Source organism: Apium graveolens, chromosome 8, assembly GCF_009905375.1.
Source record: "Apium graveolens cultivar Ventura chromosome 8, ASM990537v1, whole genome shotgun sequence".
Lineage (NCBI taxonomy): Eukaryota > Viridiplantae > Streptophyta > Magnoliopsida > Apiales > Apiaceae > Apium > Apium graveolens.
Window position 1 is genome coordinate 24,148,157 of NC_133654.1, and position 22,199 is coordinate 24,170,355.

Sequence of the window (22,199 nt, forward strand, 5' to 3'; positions counted from 1 at the left end):
TCTCTCTCAGCTTTCTAAAAATGAATGCAATAAAGCCATAAATGATATGTCCAATGAATTATATCATTTGCGTGTTTCCCTTAAATCACTAGCCAAAGAAAACACTAGGATCAAAGAGAATAATGGGTTTTTAAGTGATAGGAATGCTGTGTTAGAGGATCAGGTAATTGAGCTTGAAAAGATTAAACTTAAACTGCTTGACTGTTGAGAGTGAACTAGAAGAAGCTGTAAGAAAGTAAAAATTCTTTCTAAATAGTTAGAGAGTGAGCAAGAGGTAATCAAGGCATGGAAACCTCTAGGGATGTTAGCGTTTCAGATTGCCAAGGTTCAGGGAATTGAATCATTCTGTGAGGATGCCTGGAAGAAAAACAAAAAGGAGTTAGAATTAATTGATGGATTGTCAACGGATGTGGAATCAACGGATGATAAAAGTTATCCGTTGAAGGAAGAAAAAGAGCATCCGTTGAAGGCTCATCAATTAAAATAGGCAAGTAATTTCAAAAATAAAAATCTCAATAAGAAGGATGGTTCAACTTTCAAGAACTTTGTCAAAGAAGGAGCTAGCACATCCAAAGATGCTAGTAAGGTGAAATATATGGACACATGACTTTAGATCAGCTGAAAAATAGGCTTAAGTTGGTTGAGGATAAAAAGGAAACTAAAAGAAAATCTAAAATAAATGGGAAGGTAGGGATTAATAAACATAACAATTACACACCTGATAGGTATGCTCCTAGAAAAGCTGTGTGCATTGTAAAAGTGTTAGTCATCTATCTGATAACTGCAAATCTGTTAAGAATGCTCCCATGCCTTCAAATCCCTCCATGCATAACATGTCTATGTCACCTCTGCATGCTATGCCTGTTATGTCTCATCAGAATCCCCATGCACATTTTGCAAATATGCCCTATATTAATAATCCTTATTTTACAGCATTTAGTATGCCTCAAATGTCATACAATATGCCTATGTGGAATAACATGTTTGCACAATCTATGCCTTATCAAATTCAATCAAATGTGCTAAATGATTCTGTGACTAACCCTACACTTCAACCAACTACATCTGAGACCAAGGTTGACCCAAAGTTACCTAAGTCAAAAGATGCAGGAGGAATGAAGTCTAGGAAAAAGACTAACAAGGCTGGACCCAAGGAAACTTGGGTACCAAAATCAACTTGATTGATTTTGTTGTGTGCAGGGAAAAAGAAGGAATCTATGGTACTTGGACAGTGGCTGTTCAAGACACATGACAGGAGATTTCACCCTGCTCACAGAGTTTAAGGAGAGAGCTGGCCCTAGCATAACCTTTGAAGATGACAGCAAAGGATTCACTACGGGATATGGCTTGATTTCAAAAGAAAATGTCATCATTGATGAAGTTGCATTGGTTGATGGTCTCAAACACAACTTATTGAGCATCAGTCAACTATGTGACAGAGGGAATACTGTTTCCTTCAATTCTGAAGCCTGTATTGTCACAAGTAAGAAGGACAATAAAGTGGTTCTAACTGGAGTTAGAAAAGGGAATGTGTATTTAGCTGAATTCTACTCTATAGATGCAGAATCTATTACTTGTCTTTTCAGCAAAGCAAGTCCAGTTGAAAGTTGGCTATGGCACAAGAAGCTGTCCCACTTGAATTTCAAGACAATGAATGATCTAGTCAAAAAGGACTTAGTTAGAGGAATGCCTCTAGTAGAATTCATAAGGGATGGACTGTGTGATGCTTGTCAGAAAGGAAAGCAAAAGAAAGTATCATTCAGTAAGAAGCTTGAATCTACAATTGATGAACCATTACAACTGCTACACATGGATCTTTTTGGACCAGTCAATGTATTGTCAATTTCAAGGAAAAGATATTGCCTAGTGATTGTAGATGATTTCTCAAAGTTTTCATGGGTTTATTTTCTTGGATCAAAGGATGAAGCTAGTGAAATCATTATCAATCATATCAAGCAAGTCAACAATCATCCTGATTTCAAAGTAAGGAATATTAGGAGTGACAATGGAACTGAGTTCAAGAATTCAACCATGAAGTTGTTCTGTGAAGAAAATGGGATCATGCATGAGTTCTCAGCTCCAAGGACTCCACAACAAATGGTGTGGTAGAAAGGAAGAATATATCACTAATTGAAGCTGCAAGGACAATGCTTGAAGAGTCAAAACTCCCAACTTACTTTCTGCATGTCTTTGGTTGCAAATGCTACATCTTAAGGAATCAATCTGATCACAAAGGGAAGTTTGATGCAAAGGCTGATGAAGGAATATTTGTTGGTTATTCTGCTGGAAAATCATATAGGGTCTACAATCTAAGAACCAACATTGTCATGGAATCTGTGCATGTTGTGTTTGATGATAAAAAGATTGATGGCTAACAGATGAGGGACATCATGAAGGACTCAAATTTGACAATATTGAGATATATTGTGATGATAATGAAGATGAGAATGATGAAGAAGGCATCTCAAGAAGAATTCAAAATTTGCCTTTGGATAATGCACAGAATGCTGCATTCGTTGAAAGTCATAATTCAGCTTCCGTTGAAAGAAGCAATGCAGCATCCGTTGAAAGACAAAGTGCATCATCCGTTGAAGTTCATAATGAAGCATCCGTTGATCACAGTCTGTCAACGGATAATCAATTCACTTCATCAGTTGATAAAGCTCCCAATTCATTTCAAAGGATCAGCAACTCAGGGGGAGTTTCAACCAATCAACATTCTATCTCACATCATGACAATACTGAGGAAAACCTCATCTAGAGCTAATCTACCACCTCAAAGGAAATGGACCAAGAATTACCCTTTTGAACTGATCATTGGTGATGCTACATCTAAAGTGCAAACTACAAGGGCTACTCAAGATGAATGTCTGTATAGTAGCTTTCTATCATAGGAGGAACCTAAGAGAGTAGAAGAAGCTCTCTTGGATCCAGATTGGATTTTAGCAATGCAAGAGGAGCTAAACTAATTTGAGAGGAACAAAGTATGGAAGCTGGTACCCAAGCGAAAGAACAAGAGTTATATTGACACAAAATGGGTATTCAGAAACAGAATGGATGAAAATGGCATTCTCATAAGGAATAAAGCCAGATTGGTTGCTAAAGGCTATTCTCAATAAGAGGGAATAGATTTTGATGAAACATTTGCTCCAGTTGCCAGACTTGAAGCCATCAGAATCTTTCTAGCCTATGCAGCCCATGCCAATTTCAAAGTCTATCAAATGGATGTCAAGAGTGCATTTCTAAATGGGGAATTGGAGGAAGAAGTTTATGTAAGCCAACCTCCAGGATTTGAAGATCCAAACTTTCCAGACTATGTGTATTATCTGTTGAAAGCACTCTATGGACTAAAGCAAGCACCTAGAGCCTGGTATGAGACTTTATCAAAATTTCTTCTAGATAATCACTTCACAAGAGGTACTGTTGACAAAACTCTTTTCTTTAGAAATGTTAATGGCTCTACAATACTTGTTCAAATTTATGTAGATGATATTATATTTGGATCTACAGATGATAAGCTTTGTAAAAAGTTTGCTAAGTTAATACAAAGTAAATATGAAATGAGCATGATGGGAGAGCTAACTTATTTTCTTGGTTTACAAGTTAAACAAGTTAGTGGTGGAATTTTCATTAGTCAAACTAAATATATTTATGATCTTTTAAAGAAGTTTGACTTAATGGACTGTTCATCTGCAAAAACTCCCATGGCCAAAACACTTAAGTAGAAATCTAGTATTTGTAGCCTCAACGGATAAGACCATCTTGGCTATCCGTTGAAGGAGTAGCTTTACTTAGCAATAAGTTTAGTTTTGTAGCACATTTCATTCTCTGGATTCAAGTTGTAATTCTTAGATGTTGTAGGAAATTATCAGTCATGTTGACTACTAGTGGATATGCAAATATGAGGGCTAATTATAAATATTTCATGCCTTGTAATTTTATATAAGTGAAGAAGTATGAACTGATATTAAAGACCTTCAACGGATAAGAAACAAAGCTTCAACGGATGTCTCTAAAGCCTCAATGGATAATATCAATCAACGGATAAGTGCTTCAACGGATAAGACTTCAACTACTAATGCATCAACGGATAAAGCTTCAACGGATAAAGCCTCAACGGATAAGGCATCAACGGATGAAAGCTTCAACGGATGCTTAGTTCAATAACAGTTGATAGTGACAATTCATAAGCTGACAGAGGCATATGGGTTGACAGAGATAAACTGGAATGTGGCAGCCTCTAGGAGGAATCAAGAAAATGCAGCATTTCCATTCTGGTGCAAACAAGGGAGTATTCAAAGATTAACAGCTAAACCCAAATTGCATTGAATAGAGAAATGAAGAAGAAACATGTGAAGAGCCTTTTTAATTGTATTTTACAGTTTTGTCTTCACTTGTAAACTTGGTGATATATAAACCAAGTAGCAGCTAGTAATTAGGTGTGAATTTTCAAGAGCTGTTTAGAAAAATCCAGAGAGAAAATCATCTAGTTTGTACTAAGAAGTGGCTGTGATTTAATTCTTTGAATCACAGATTTTCTAAAATAACACATCTCTGGTGGAACAACAAATCCACCAGAAAAGTTTTTAAGTTCTTTGTGTTCTTTACATTTGTGTTTGAATATATATCTGTCTGTATTAGCCTCAAGCAATTCACACACATTTGCTCACTAAAACACTTAGCCTTAGAAACTGCTCAAAACTTGAAAAAGTTTTGAGATTTACATTCAACCCCCCTTCTGTAAATCTCATTGTTAGTCCACTGGGAATAACATATAGCATGTTAAGAATGGAAATATTCACTAAATCAAAATTATTGATTTTCCAGAGAAAACCTTAGTAACTACATCACACATGAAACTCCACTCCTTCCTAAGACCCTTTCTCCTAATATCACTCAGTTTAGATACAGGAAGTGCATAATGCATGGAATTAAGCATATTGATAATATCAGTATCATTGTGTGGTGAAGTTACATTGTTATCAGGAATTCTGAAACACGCTTTTATCACATCACTATTGACACAGAATTCATTACCTTTGATGGTTAGAGTGATGGTCTTATCTGTAGAGTTGTAGGTAGCAGTGGTCCACATCTCTTCAACAACTTCACAGAAGATTGTGGGTGATTCCAGCATGGCGTAGTTGAGCTTGCAATTCTTCACAAAGTCCATCATCTTGTGGTAGTCCTCTGATTGCTGAATACCCTTATTGACTAATGCAGTGAAATTGTTCTTCTCATAAATGAACCCAGTTTGAGACATAATCTTTACTACAGGTGCCATTGTTAGAGAATGAAAGCTTGAAGAGAAGGAGAGTAAGTGCTTGAAAGAGAATGAAATTAGAGCATTTGAATTTGAGAATGATAAAAGAAAACAATTGCAATGAAATAAGCTTTTATACTATCTCAAAAATAACTGATAAAAATAATAAAGTAAAATAAAGTAACCAATAGAAATTTCCTAAAATAGTCGTTTTAAAAATAAACTGTAAAAATTCCACCCATTATCCGTCGTGTAATGTGTTGTGAATATGTTGTGTACTTGATGATCACTTAAACAAAATATCTAAATAGATTTTACTTAGTGAAATTATGTAGCTCTCGACGGATAAGAATTATAGTCCCGACGGATAACTCATTATAGTCCCGACGGATGATTAACTTATTATCCATCGAGTGAGTAGCTTATGTAATAATAAGTTCGTAGCACAGTTATGTATGCACCTTTGTATAGAATCTGTAGTAGCATATAAGTCATGTTGACTTTAACTAGATATGCAGAATAGGTTGATTAACTGTACATAAGCAATGTCTTGTAATTCTGTATAAGTGAAATGAAGTCAAGTGCCAAAATAGCTACCGACGGATGATTAACAAAGCTTCGACGGATGATCAAATGACTATCAACAGATGTTTAACATAGCAGTCGACGGATGATCAATTAAGTCATCGATGGATGATCTGAAAGTCGACGGATGATCATATCAAGATTCAAACATCAGTTGAACAGTGAAAGCTAACACACAGCCGTCGAGTTGGATACAAACACACTGTGGAAGCCCATTAACTGGGTAATAGAGGACGAAAAGCAGCAAAGATCAAGACTGTTAGATTTTACATTTGTTCAGTTCTTTTGACTTTGTAATCTTGGTAATATATAAACCAAGAGAGTAGCAAATAGAAAATAACTGAGATAGTTGAGAAACATAAAAACAGAGAAATCTTTGTAAGCACAATCTTTAACATTTCCTGTATTCTCAGCAGTTCTATTTTGTAAGCAGCTGTGAGCATTTCTGCACACAGAGTTCTCTCGATATATTATATATATCTCTGGTGGAATTGTTTAGATCCACCAGAAAGTTTTTAAAGACTCTTGTTTTTAATTACTTATGTTTTGATTCATTCAAGTTTACATTCCGCATTGTGCTAATCAAAACAAATATATCCATAATCGAGTTGAACATTTTTATTTCAAGAAAAAGGTTCAAGAATTCCATTCAACCCCCCTTTTGTAATTCTTGCTATATTGTTAAGGAACTAACAATTGGTATCAGAGCAAGCTCTTAATCTACAAAGAGTTTAAAGATCAAAACAATTCAGCAAGATGAACAAGAAAGATGTTGGAGTCAAGATTCCTTTCCTTGATAAAGATAATTACCATCATTGGAAGGTAAAGATGCATCTTCATATGCTTTCTCAAGATGAGGCCTATGTGGACTGCATGGAAAGAGGCCCTCATGTTCCAATGAGAGCTGCAACAGGAAATGAACCATCTGTTCCAATGTCAAGGCATGAATGGTCTGATCCTGATATTGAACAAGTCAGGAAAGATAAAAAGGCCATGAACATTCTGGTTCAATGGTGTTGATGCAGACATGTTTGATAACATTATCAACTGCAAGACTGCCAAGGAAGTTTGGGACACAATACAAATAATCTGTGATGGTACTGAGCAAGTAAGAGAAAATAAAATGTAGCTCCTGATTCAGCAATATGAGCATTTTCACAATGAAGAAAGTGAGTCACTCACTTACATTTTTAGTAGATTCCAAAAGCTACTAAATGCTCTTAAATTGCATGGAAGAGTCTATCAGACTAAAGACTCCAATCTGAAATTTCTCAGATCTCTTCCAAAGGAATGGAAACCAATGACAGTCTCACTGAGAAACTCACAAGATTAGAAGGAGTTTACCTTGGAGAGACTGTATGGCATTCTGAAGACCTATGAACTTGAAATTGAGCAGGATGAAAGAATGGAGAGAGGAAAGAAGAAAGGAGGATCCATTGCACTAGTTGATGATCTGGAAAAGGAGAAGGAAGTGAAGATGGAAGCTGTGGAATCAACTTCAAAGGCCTGTGAAAGTAAGGGTAAAGGGCTAGCTGCAGAAAATGAAGATTCATTGAGCCAAGATGACATGGAGGACATTGAAAAGCACATAGTATTCCTTTTAAGAAGATTTTCCAAGCTCAAGTTCAAGAATAACTTTGGAGCTGCCAAGCCAAATAGAAACATGGTGGATAAATCAAAATTCAAGTGTTTCAAATGTGGCTTGGCAGGGCATTTTGCAAATGAGTGTAAAAAGTCAGATTCCAGTATGAAAAGATTTGAGTCTGTAGATTACAAGCAAAAATACTTTGATCTACTCAAACAAAAGGAAAGGGCTTTTATTACACAAGAGAATGACTGGGCAGCTGATGGCTTGGATGAAGATGAAGATGTCAGCTATGTCAATCTAGCCCTTATGGCTAAGTCTGATGAAACAGAGACAAGTTATTCAAGCAATCAGGGAAACAGAAGGAATCGTTGGTACTTGGATAGTGGTTGTTCAAGACACATGACTAGTGATTCTACCCTGCTCACAGAGTTTGAAGAGAGAGCTGGCCCAAGTATCACTTTTGGAGATGACAGCAAAGGTTATACTGTGGGATATGGCTTGATTTCAAAGGACAATGTCATCATTGAAGAGGTTGCCTTAGTGGATGGTCTCAAACACAATCTGTTGAAGTATCAGCCAGCTTTGTGACAAAGGCAACTCAGTAACCTTCAACAAAGAAACCTGTGTTGTGATTAATAATCAAAACAACAAAGTGGTTCTCACTGGTGTGAGAAGAGGAAATGTGTATCTAGCTGACTTCAACTCAACTAAAGCAGAATCTGTAACTTGTCTTCTTAGTAAAGCAAGTCAAGATGAAAGTTGGCTATGGCACAAGAAGCTATCCCATTTGAACTTCAAGACCATGAATGAGCTGGTAAAGAAAGAGCTAGTTAGAGGCATTCCTCTGGTGGAGTTTACAAAGGATGGACTGTGTGATGCCTGCCAAAAAGGGAAGCAGATTAAAGCATCATTCAGGAAGAAACTTGATTCAGCAATTGAAGAGCCTCTGCAACTGCTTCACATGGATTTGTTTGGACCAGTCAATATATTGTCAATCTCAAAGAAAAGATTGTGCCTAGTAATTGTAGATGATTTCTCAAAGTTCTCTTAGACCTATTTCCTAAAGTCCAAAGATGAGGCTAGTGAAATCATCATCAATCACATAAGGCAAGTTAACAATCATCCTGATTTCAAAGTTAGAAGAATCAGGAGTGACAATGGAACTGAGTTCAAGAACTATGTCATGAGAGTATTTTGTGAGGAAAATGGGATCTTGCATGAGTTTTCAGCAGCAAGGACTCCACAACAGAATGGAGTAGTGGAAAGAAAGAATAGATCTCTTATTGAAGCTGCAAGGACAATGCTTGAAGAATCAAAATTACCAACTTATTTCTGGGCTGAAGCTGTAAACACTGCATGCTACACTCAGAACATCTCTCTGATTAATCAAGCAAGATGCATGACACCTTATCAATTGTTCAAGAACAAGAAGCCAACTCTAAACTTTCTTCATGTCTTTGGCTGTAAATGCTATATTCAGAGAAATCAAACTGATCAAAATGAGAAGTTTGATGTTAAAGCAGATGAAGGAATTTTCGTTGGATATGCTATTGGTAAAACATATAGAGTCTACAATCTAAGAACCAACATTGTTGTTGAATCTATACATGTTGTGTTTGATGATAAAAAGATTGAAGGACTAAAAGATGGAGATTACTATGAAAGCCTCAACTTCGACAATGTTGAGATAGTCAGTGATGAAAGTGATGATGAGAGTGATCAAGAAACAGTGTCTAAGGATAATGCAGACAAATCTACCACAAATGAAGCACAAAACTCAACATCCATCGAGTTACATAATGCTTCATCCATCGGAAGACAATCTGTATTATCCGTCGGAAGACAACCTGCCTCATCCGTCGGTACTCAAAATTCACCATCCGTCGGGTTATCAAAAGGAGCAGGAAGTCAAGGCAGATCACCCATAGAAAGTACCCCTATCTCAAATCAAAGATCCACAAACTCAGGGGGAGTTTCTAGCAATCAAAACTCAATCACACATCAAGACAACATTGAGGTCTCTTCATCTAGGGCTAATCTACCTCAACCAAGAAAATGGACAAAAGATCACCCCTTTGAACTGATTATTGGTGATGTTTCTTTCAGAGTTCAAACCAGGTGAGCAACTCAAGAAGAATGTCTATACAGCAGCTTCATGTCTAAGGAAGAACCAAAGAAGGTAGAAGAAGCCTTCTTAGATCCTGATTGGATTTTAGCTATGCAGGAGGAGCTAAACCAATTTGAAAGGAATAAAGTATGGAAGCTGGTACCCAAGCCTACAGGAAAGAATCCAATAGACACCAAATGGGTATTCAGAAACAAGATGGATGAATATGGTATAGTAGTAAGGAACAAAGCAAGATTGGTTGCTAAAGGCTATTGTCAGCAAGAAGGAATAGATTTTGATGAAACATTTGCTCCTGTTGCAAGACTTGAAGCCATCAGAATCTTCTTAGCCTATTCAGCCCATGCCAATTTCAAGGTCTATCAAATGGATGTCAAAAGTGCCTTTCTGAATGGAGATTTGGAGGAAGAAGTGTATGTAAGTCAACCTCCTGGCTTTGAAGATCCAAATTTCCCAGAGTATGTATATTATCTACTGAAAACACTTTATGGACTGAAGCAAGCACCTAGAGCCTAGTATGACACTTTATCAAAGTTCCTTTTGGAAAATCACTTCACAAGAGGTACTGTAGATAAAACTTTATTTTTCAGAAATGTCAATGGCTCTAGCATACTTGTTCAAATTTATGTAGATGATATTATTTTTGGCTCTACAGATGAGAAACTTTGTAAAAAGTTTGCCAAACTGATGCAAAGCAAGTATGAAATGAGTATGATGGGAGAACTAACTTACTTTCTTGGTTTACAAGTTAAGCAAGTTAGTGATGGAATATTCATTAGTCAAACTAAATATATTTTTGATCTTTTAAAGAAGTTTGATCTAATAGATTGCACATCTGCAAAAACTCCCATAGCCACTGCAACTAAGCTTGAACTAAACACTGCCGAAAAGTCTGTGGATATTTCAAGTTATAGAGGCATGGTTGGCTCACTTCTATACTTAACAGCTAGTAGGCCAGATATAATATTTGCTACATGTTTGTGTGCTAGATTTCAGGCTGATCCTAGAGAGTCTCACTTGATAGCTATTAAGAGAATTTTCAGATATCTCAAAGGAACACCAAAACTTGGCATTTGGTATCCTAGAGATTCTGGTTTTGATCTAACTAGTTATTCAGATGCAGATTATGCAGGTTGCAGAATTGATAGAAAAAGCACAACAGGAACCTGTCAATTTTTAGGAGACAAGCTTGTGTCCTAGTTCAGTAAAAAGCAAAATTCAGTTTCTACTTCTACAGCTGAAGCTGAATATATTGCTGCTGGCAGTTGCTGTGCACAGATTTTATGGATGAAAAATCAATTGCTAGACTATGGTTTGCAAGTTGAAAGGATTCCCATTTTCTGTGACAACACAAGTGCAATTGCCATCACTGAAAATCCAGTGCAACATTCAAGAACAAAGCATATAGACATCAAGTACCATTTCATAAGGGAACATGTAATGAATGGTACTGTAGAGTTACATTTTGTTCCAAGTGAGAAGCAAATTGCAGATATTTTTACCAAGCCACTGGATGAATCCACCTTTTCTAGGTTGGTAAGTGAGTTAGGTATGCTTAATTACTCTTGAAATTATCTGAACTATTTTGCAAGTTGAAAAGTAGCCAGAATTTTAACTGATTTTTTAGTCTTGGATGAAATTTTGGCCAAGTTAAAATTTGCATCTCGACGGATGACCATTATCCATCGAGTTGAGTCATCCGTCGATATACAAATTGTAAATAAAAATCAATTATTTTTCTGGAATCTTTTCAAACTCGACGGATAACAGTTTATCCTCATCCATCAAAGTGTCTAAATCTTAACTGTTAATTCACTGAACATTATCCATCGAGTATACTTACAGTTTGTAAGCATTACATGACGGATAATGATTGGAATTTTTACAGTTTATTTCTAAAACGGCTATTTTAGGCAATTTCAATTGGGTAATTTACTTCTCTTTATTATTTTTATCCGTTGATTTTGAGTAAAGTATAAAAGCTTATTTCATTCTAATCATTTTCTTTTATCATTCTCAAATTCAACTGTGTTATTTCATTCTCTCTCAAGCAAAAATCCTCTTTCTCTTCAAGCTTTTCTTCTCTAACAATGGCACCCGTAGTAAAGATCATGTCACAGACTGGGTTCATCTATGAGAAGAACAACTTCACTGCTTTGGTAAATAAGGGTATTCAGCAATCTGAAGACTATCATAAGATGATGGACTTCGTGAAAAATTGTAAGTTAAGTTTTGCCATGCTGGAATCACCCATAATTTATTGTTAAGTTGTTGAGGAGATGTGGACAACAGCAATCTACAACTCTACTGACAAAACCATCACTCTGACCATCAAAGGTAATGATTTCTGTATCAATAGTGATGTAATAAAAGCATGTTTCAAGATTCCTGATGATTATGTAACTGCACCACACACTGACACTGATATTGTCAATATGCTCAATTCCATTCATTATGCACTTCCTACTACAAAACTAAGTGAAATTAGAAGACTAGGTCTTAGGAAGGAATGGAGTTATTTGTGTGATGTTGTAACTAAAATCTTTTCTGGAAAAATCAGTAATTTTGATTCTGTGAACATTTCCATGCTTAACATGCTATACATGCTAGTTACAGACAAATATTACAATTTCAGTTACCTTGTTATGTATGAGTTAGGTTTTAAACTAGGTGACTTTGCCAAAAGAGGAAAGAATATTTACTATGCTAGATTTTTTATGCTTTTGACTAACCATCTTTGTCAAGAGATTGTACTTGAGAACCCAGACAACAAATTAGCTTGTTGGGTTCAAGAGAGAAGAATCATTGCAGACTTGAACAGAGCCAACCATCACAGGGATGTGCCAATGTTCTATTTCCCTGCAATGCTGGCACCTCAGGTAAGTGAGGTAAGTTCACCCATACCCTCAACTACTCCAATCTCCTCTATTTCTTTGACTTCAGGCATAGCTATGACAACTGTGATAATGACCAAACAGTTTCCTACCAAAGCTGCCAAATCAACTGTAACTTCCAAATCCAAATCAAAGAAAACCCCTTCTGGTATCTCTCAAAAGGTACCAGTTGAAAAATCTACCAAAGCCAAAGAGAGGAGTGTGAAGGAGAGTAAGATAGGTGAGGGAAGGGGTGAACATCAAAGAAACCCTAAGGATAAGGTTGGAGAGTTGAGTGAATCCCAGCCTAGCCACACTGCAGTTTCCCAACAAACTGCAGTGCTTAAAAAGGACAAAAGCTCACTTCTAGCTGCATCCTCCCAAAAGGATGTGGCTATTGATCAAAGCTCTCATCCAAGAGCACAGGCCAAGAGGGTTAGGGACACAAGCTCACCCCAAACTTACACTAGAAAGAAGAAATCCAAAACAATTGGGGATGCACAGGGCACACACTTAGTGCAAACTGGTGTTAAAGACACAGTCCCTGCACCTTCTCAAATTCAGGTTGATGTGGCTCCAATAAATGTGGAATCACAGCCAAAATCTCTCATTATAGAAGCCACTGAAACACAATACTCACCAACTAACTCACTGGAAGTGGACATGATAAACACTTCAATTCCTGATTCCCCTTCTTTAACTCTGTTGGGGAAGCCAAAATCTAGTGCAAGTGAGCATCATCTTTTAGATGATTTGTTGGCTCACTTGCCAATTCTTTCAGATTCTATTGTGATATCTGTGCCTCAAATAACTTCAATCAACACAGAGTCAACAATAGTTTCTCTTCCCACCTCATTCATTTCTACTCTCTCGATGGATATTGCTCATCCGTCGAGTAGTGATTATATCCCGACGGATAAGCTTAACAGCAGTTATCCGTCGGATAGCTTTACCACTCACCCGACGGATATCTTCAAACTTCAAACTTATCCGTCGAGTGTCTCTGCACAACTTCAAACTTCAATAATTTCAAGTGCAGAAGACTTAGTGGTAATACAATCACTCTTAGGACTGAGAGAGGAGAGTGCATTGAGTGAGAGGCTGGGTGGCTCCCAGGCAAAAGGAGAGGAAAAGAGTGAATCTCAGCAATCCATTCATTCAGGATTGGCAAAAGTGAGTGAGAGGAGTCTCACCTTAGTAGGTGAAGGTGAAGGTGTGAGGGTGGGGAGCCAGGGTGAGACCCTGATGCAACAAAAGAGAGAATATGAGAGAAAGTCAGGTACTGGAGAAATAAGGATGGAACCAGCCATTGCTAGTGAGTCAATGATTGTGGATGATGCTGAAAAGGAAAGACAATTTCAGCAACATTACAAAGCTGTAATTGATAACATTTCCTTGGATGCTGACACCTTTACTCACCCTGTTTCAGCCTATCAATTGTTGGATGCTCAGGGCAATGTGGAGGTAGAGCAGACTTTGAATTTAGTGCATACCACAGAATCTCTTCAAAGAGATAAAGCTGCTGTGAACAGAATGCCTTCTCAAGCTGGAGAGCCATATGAAGAATTTGGAGTAAATTCTGATGATGATGACTCCGGTTCTTTGGATGGAAGCATGAACTTAGGGGGAGCTGAAGGCCCAAGTTCTGCTTTAAGTTTACCTGAATGGGCATGGGCAAAGGAATCTACACTAGGGCAATTTGAGGTGTCTTTGGTCAAACAAGTAATAGCTATTCAACAGGCCCTTCAGGAAACTTCAGATACTGGTACCAAGGCTGTTCTTCAAGCTCACCTGGACTCTCTACATCTAATGAAGATCCGGCACTTAAGACAAAATCTCAGTGTGGATGAATTGAAAAGGGATATAGTTGACTTGAAGACCTATAACTCTGAGAAGCTGGATTCAGTAATGCCATATGGTACCATGCAAGGTCTATTACTGAGATTAAGGAGAGAATCAGATTTTGACAAGAAGATAGCCAAGCTGGAGAACAGAGTTCAAGTTATTGAGAATTCAGTGGCTCTACTTCTTCAAAATCAACAGACTCAGACAAATCTTCTTATGCAACTGGCAAAAGCACAAGGCCTAACTCCTCCACTTGATGATAACAAAAAGGGGGAGAGAGAATCAAGTAAGGGGGAGAAAGGACCAACTGAGGGGGAGAAAATTCTAGTTCAAATCAGCAAAGTAATTGTACCTTCAATTACTATCTCCAAGCCACCAGTTGCAGATGGTATAGATCTTATCAATGCAGCAGCAGAAAATTTGAAAGATGCTGATAAAGGAAAGTTGACTCTGATCAACTGGAAAAAGATTGATGAGGACATACATAAAAAGTTTGAATTAGTCAAGGAACCAGTTCAGTCAGCCATCCATCACTCTCATGTCAAGCCAATCAGTGTGAATGAGATGAGCATGAACTACCTGGAGAAAGGACAATCTTCCTGCATCAAGACTACAAAGGCTGAGATAATTCTAAACCAAGGGCAAACTATCCAAAGTCATCTTTGAAGAACCCTATGGATTCTGTGTATGAGACACCCAAGCCTGATGAAAAGAAGCTTCTGTCAAGATCTATTGTCTTCTACAAAGATCCAGCTGATTCAGCCTCAAGAAAGAGAATTGCAAAATATTCAGAAGTGGGAAGGAAATTTGTGTGGTAGCTGGACATCCACAATTTGCTCATGCAAAGGAAGAAGAAAAAGCCAGATTAAAGCAGGAAAAGAGGCAAGCTACTCTAGATGCAAAGAAGTCTAAACAAAAGAAAGAACATATTGCTATCTTGGCCAAGCTACAGGCTGTGAATTCTTCTCAACAAATTCCCTCTCAACCATCTCAAGCTACTGAATCAAAGAAGAAGATTGAAGAACAGAAGAAATCCCCAAGAAAGAAAGAATTGGCTAAAAGAACAAAAAGGAAATTGGATGTTGTTGACAAGGAATTGGATGATCAATTTCCTAAGGAATCTACTCAAGCTAAAACTCAATCATCAAAGCCCTCTGTGGTATTTGAAAATATAAGGGTGGTGGACCCCTACAGGAACATACATGGAGAGCCTATTGTGTCAAAGGATGAGCCAATAGAGTGGGATAAATTACCAATTCCTGACTTCAACTTGCCAATTCTTACTAAGCCAAGAAGGACAAAGTCAAGGGCAGTCAAGAAAGTGAAGTTGTCACCTCTCAAATCCAAGTCAGTAGTCAAAGCTCAACCCAAGGTCAACAGGGGAGACTACTTGTACTTATGTGACATCAAATAATTCTCAGATCTAAACCTTTATCTGGAGGAGCTGGATGAGGTAAGGGCAATTGATGCACACAGAAACCTACCTGAAAGGTTGGTGTTCAAGTATAAAGGAGGAAGGGAGATTCAGTGGCCTCTTCACAGGATACTTCAAGAAAGCCAAGCTGTGTTGATCAAAGTTTATTCATCCTTCAAGAAAAACTTTGGGTTCAATGTAACTGCAAGAAGATTAGTATTGAAGAAGATTGAAGAGCTAAGGAGTTTTAGAGCCAAAGATGCACTTCCCAGGACTCTTATCATCCCATACACAGGGAGAAGGGTGCATCTAAGGCCCTACTGGCGGATGGAATTCATGGATGACAAGGGTGTGAGAAGATTCTTCAGACTAGAAGACCAATTGAGTATCTCTAGCAATGAGACTCTCTTGGAGATGCAAGAAATGTTAGATCTCTCAGAATCTGATGAATTAGAATTCCACAGGCAGCTCCAGAATCAAATTGAAGAAAAAAACAGAAAGCTTGGAAGAAGATCCAGACCTTCAAGAAACTAGAAAAATCTGCTCAGGCTAGAGGAGCATCTTGAACTGACTGTGAGTCAAACCTTGTACATTTTGTTTAAATTGAAGCACTTTCAGTTTTATCTACTTATCTTTAAAGATATATGTTAAGGATGTTTTGTAATCATCAAGTGTCTCTTAATTTATGGCTACAATTCCAGTAGACATAAATTGGGGGAGATTGTTGTGAATATGTTGTGTACTTGATGATCACTTAAACAAAATATCTAAGTAGATTTTACTTAGTGAAATTATGTAGCTCTCGACGGATAAGAATTATAGTCCCGACGGATAACTCATTATAGTCCCGACGGATGATTAACTTATTATCCATCGAGTGAGTAGCTTATGTAATAATAAGTTCGTAGCACAGTGATGTATGCACCTTTGTATAGAATCTGTAGTAGCATATAAGTCATGTTGACTTTAACTAGATATGCAGAATAGGTTGATTAACTATACATAAGCAATGTCTTGTAATTCTGTATAAGTGAAATGAAGTCAAGTGCCAAAATAGCTACCGACGGATGATTAACAAAGCTTTGACGGATGATCAAATGACTATCAACGGATGTTTAACATAGCAGTCGACAGATGATCAATTAAGTCATCGCGGATGATCTGAAAGTCGACGGATGATCATATCAAGATTCAAACATCAGTTGAACAGTGAAAGCTGACACACAGCCGTCGAGTTGGATACAAACACACTGTGGAAGCCCATTAACTGGGTAATAGAGGACGAAAAGCAGTAAAGATCAAGACTGTTAGATTTTACATTTGTTCAGTTCTTTTGACTTTGTAATCTTGGTAATATATAAACCAAGAGAGTAGCAAATAGAAAATAACTGAGATAGTTGAGAAACATAAAAACAGAGAAATCTTTGTAAGCACAATCTTTAGCATTTCCTGTATTCTCAGCAATTCTATTTTGTAAGCAGCTGTGAGCATTTCTACACACAGAGTTCTCTCGATATATTATATATATCTCTGGTGGAATTGTTTAAATCCACCAGAAAGGTTTTAAAGACTCTTGTTTTTAATTACTTATGTTTTGATTCATTCAAGTTTACATTCCGCATTGTGCTAATCAAAACAAATATATCCATAATCGAGTTGAACATTTTTATTTCAGGAAAAAGGTTCAAGAATTCCATTCAACCCCCCTTCTGTAATTCTTACTATATTGTTAAGGGACTAACATAATGCTTACAAACTGTAAGTATACTCGATGGATAATATACAGGGAATTAACGGCTGAGATTAAGACAATTCGACGGATGGGGATAAACTGTTATCCGTCGAGACATAAAATATTCTAGAAAAGAAATTGATTTTTATTAACAAATTGTATATCGACGGATGACCAAATTCGATGGATAATGGTCATCCGTCGAGATGTAAATTTTGACTAAGCCAAAATTTTATCCAAGACTGAAAAATCAATTAAATTTCTTGTTGCATATCAACTTGCAAAATAACTCATAGATTTAAGAGTAATTAAGCATACCTAACTCACTTACCAACCTTGAAAAGGTGGATTCATCCAGTGGCTTGGTAAAGATATCTGCAAGTTGCTTCTCACTTGGAACAAAATGTAGTTCCACAGTACCATTCATTACATGTTCCCTTATGAAATGGTACTTGATATCTATGTGCTTTGTCCTTGAATGCTGCACTGGATTTTCAGTGATGGCAATTGCACTTGTGTTATCACAGAAAATTGAAATCCTCTCAACTTGCAAACCATAGTCCAACAATTGATTTTTCATCCATAAAATCTGTGCACAGCAACTTCCAGCAGCAATATATTCAGCTTCAGCTGTAGAAGTAGAAACTGAATTTTGCTTTTTATTGAACCAGGACACAAGCTTGTTTCCTAGGAATTGACAGGTTCCTGTTGTACTATTTCTATCAATTCTACAACCTGCATAATCTGCATCTGAATAACATGTTAGATCAAAACCAGAATCTCTAGGGTACCAAATGCCAAGGTTTGGTGTTCCCTTGAGATACCTGAAAATTCTCTTAATAGCTATTAAGTGAGATTCTCTAGGATCAGCCTGAAATCTAGCACATAAACATGTAGCAAACATTATATTTAGCCTACTAGCTGTTAAGTACAGAAGTGAGCCAACCATGCCTCTATAACTTGAAACATCCACAAACTTTTCAGTAGTGTTTAATTCAAGCTTAGTTGCAGTGGCCATGGGAGTTTTTGCAGATGTGCAATCCATTAGATCAAACTTCTTTAAAAGATCAAAAATATATTTAGTTTGACTAATGAATATTCCATCACTAACTTGCTTAACTTGTAAATCAAGAAAGTAAGTTAGTTCTCCCATCATACTCATTTCATACTTACTTTGCATCAATTTGGCAAACTTTTTGCAAAGTTTCTCATCTATAGAGCCAAAAATAATATCATCTACATAAATTTGAACAAGTATACTAGAGCCATTAATATTTCTGAAAAATAAAGTTTTATCTACAGTACCTCTTGTGAAATGATTTTCCAAAAGGAACTTTGATAAAGTGTCATACCAGGCTCTAGGTGCTTGCTTCAGTCCATAAAGTGCTTTCAGAAGATAATAGACATATTCTGAAAAATTTGGATCTTCAAAACCAGGAGGTTGACTGACATATACTTCTTCCTCCAAATCTCCATTCAGAAAGGCACTTTTGACATCCATTTGATAGACCTTGAAATTGGCATGGGCTGCATAGGCTAAGAAGATTTTGATGGCTTCAAGTCTTGCAACAGGAGCAAATGTTTCATCAAAATCTATTCTACCTTGCTGACAATAGCCCTTAGCAACCAATCTAGCTTTGTTCCAGACTACTATGCCGTTTTCATCCATCTTGTTTCTGAATACCCACTTGGTGTCTATTGGATTCTTTCCTTTAGGCTTGGGTACCAGCTTCCAAACATTGTTCCTTTCAAATTGGTTTAGCTCCTCCTGCATAGCTAAGATCCAATCAGGATCCAACAAAGCTTCTTCTACCTTCTTTGGTTCTTCCTTGGAAAGAAAGCTGCTGTATAGACATTCTTCTTGAGTTGTTCTTCTTGTTTGAACTCTTGAAGAAACATCACTAATGATAAGCTCAAAGGGGTGATCTTTTGTCCATTTCCTTTGTTGAGGTAGATTAGCTCTAGATGAAGAGACCTCATAGTTGTCTTGATGTGTGATTGAGTTTTGATTGCTAGAAACTCCCCCTGAGTTTGTGGATCTTTGATTTGAGAAAGGGGAACTTTCTATAGGTGATCTGTCTTGACCTCCTGCTCCTTTTGATAACCCGACGGATGGTGAATTTTGAGTACCGACGGATGGGGCAGGTTGTCTCCCGACGGATAACGCAGATTGCCTCCCGACGGATGAAGCATTATGTAACTCGACAGATGTTGAGTTTTGTGCTTCATTGGTAGTAGATTTATCTGCATTATCCTTAGACACTGTTTCTTGATCACTTTCATCATCACTGTCATCACTAACCATCTCCACATTATCGAATTTGAGGCTCTCATGGTAATCTCCATCTTTCAGTCCTTCAATCTTTTTATCATCAAACACAACATGTATTGATTCCACAACAATGTTGGTTCTTAGATTGTAGACTCTATATGCTTTACCAATAGCATATCCAACAAAAATTCCTTCATCTGCTTTAGCATCAAACTTCCAATTTTGATCAGTTTGATTTCTCAGAATATAGCATTTGCAGCCAAAGACATGAAGAAAGTTTAGAGTTGGTTTCTTATTCTTGAACAATTGATAGGGAGTCATGCATCTTGCTTGATTAACCAGAGAAATGTTCTGAGTGTAGAATGCAGTATTTACAGCTTCAGCCCAGAAATATGTTGGTAGTTTAGATTCTTCAAGCATTGTCCTTGCAGCTTCAATAAGTGATCTGTTCTTCCTTTCCACTACTCCATTCTGTTGTGGAGTCCTTGCTGTTGAAAACTCATGCAAAATCCCATTTTCCTCACAAAATGTGTTCATGACAGAATTCTTGAACTCAATTCCATTATCACTCCTGATTCTTCTAACTTTGAAATCAGGATGATTGTTGACTTGCCTTAAGTGATTGATGATGATTCACTAGCCTCATCTTTAGACTTTAGGAAATATGTCCAAGAGAACTTTGAGAAATCATCTACAATTACTAGGCAAAATCTTTTCCTTGAGATGGACAATACATTGAATGGTCCAAATAAATCCATATGAAGCAGTTGCAAAGGCTCTTCAATTGTTGAATCAAGTTTCTTCCTGAATGATGCTTTAATCTGCTTCCCTTTTTGGTAGGCATCACACAGTCCATCCTTTGAAAACTCTACTAGAGGAATGCCTCTTACCAGTTCTTTCTTTACCAGCTCATTCATGGTCTTGAAGTTTAAATGGGATAGCTTCTTGTGCCATAGCCAACTTTCATCTTGACTTGCTTTACTGAGAAGACAAGTTACAGATTCTGCATTAGATGAGTTGAAATAAGCTAGATACACATTTCCTCTTCTCACACCAGTGAGAACCACTTTGTTGCTTCTTTTATTAGTCACAACACAATCTTCTGAGTTGAAGGTTACTGAATTGCCTTTATCACAAAGCTAGCTGGTACTCAACAGATTGTGTTTGAGACCATCCACTAAGGCAACCTCCTCAATGATGACATTGTCCTTTGAAATCAAGCCATATCCCACAGTATAACCCTTGTTGTCATCTCCAAAAGTAATACTTGGGCCAGCTATCTCCTTAAACTCTGTGAGCAGGGTAGAATCACCAGTCATGTGTCTTGAACAACCACTACTGTTTCCCTGCACACATCAAAATCAAATCAAGTTAATTTTGGTACCCAAGTTTCCTTGGGTCCTGCCTTGTTAGCTTTCTTTTTCTGTTTCTTAGGTCTTATCTCATTTGACTTAGGAATTTCAGATTCATCCTTAGTCATTTGAGTTGGACCTTTGAAACCATTCATTGCAACAGAACTATCATGCATATTATGACTAACAGGAAATGGCATGCTTGGTGTAAACATGTTATTCCAGTAAGGCATGCTAAATGGCATTTGTGGCATACTGTATGCAGCATAATAAGGATTAGGTGCAAATGACATATTACCAAACTGAGCATTCATGTTCTGTGTAGACATAGCATTAACAGGCATGGGAGGCATGGCATTCATGTTAGGAAATTGAGACTGAACAGACATGGGAGTAGGCATGACAGATTTGCAATTAACAGATAAATGATTTACACTACCACACTTGACACAGATTTTTCTAGGAGCATATTTATCAGGTGTGTAGTTATTATGTTTCTTAATCCCTACTTTACCAATCCCTATTGTTTTTCCTTTTAGTCTCTATTTTTACCTCAATTTTCTCAAGTCTGTCACTTAACTGTTTGATAGTCATGTGACCAACATTAGCCTTTTTCCCTTTCTTAACTTGACTTGACTCTCCTGAAACAAAGTTCTTGGAAACAGACCCATACTTCTCATTCAGCTTAATTAGTTTGGCTTTGCTAATGGGCTTGCTCACAGCCGACGGATGAGGATTTTTATCATTCGACGGATAACACTTTTTGTTATCCGACGGATAGTCCTCATCATCCGTCGAGTCTACATCTGTTAGCAGTCCATCTACCAAATTAAGTTCTAGTTTCTCTTTGTTCTTTTTCCAGGCTTCATCACAGAAAGACTCAATTCCTTGAACTTTGGTGATTTGAGCATGGACATCCCTGGATATTTTCCATGTTTTAATCACCTCTTGTTCACGCTCGAGCTGCTTCTTTAAAATCTCTTCCTTTTTTAAGGACTCGGTTAATTCCTCCTTGGCAATCTTACACTCAATTCTTAATTTCTCAAAATCAATAAACTGAGACTCAAGCACATTATTCCTCTCACTTAAAAACAAATTGTTTTCTTTGATTTTAGCATTTTCTTTAGTAAGAGACTTAAGTGTAACACGC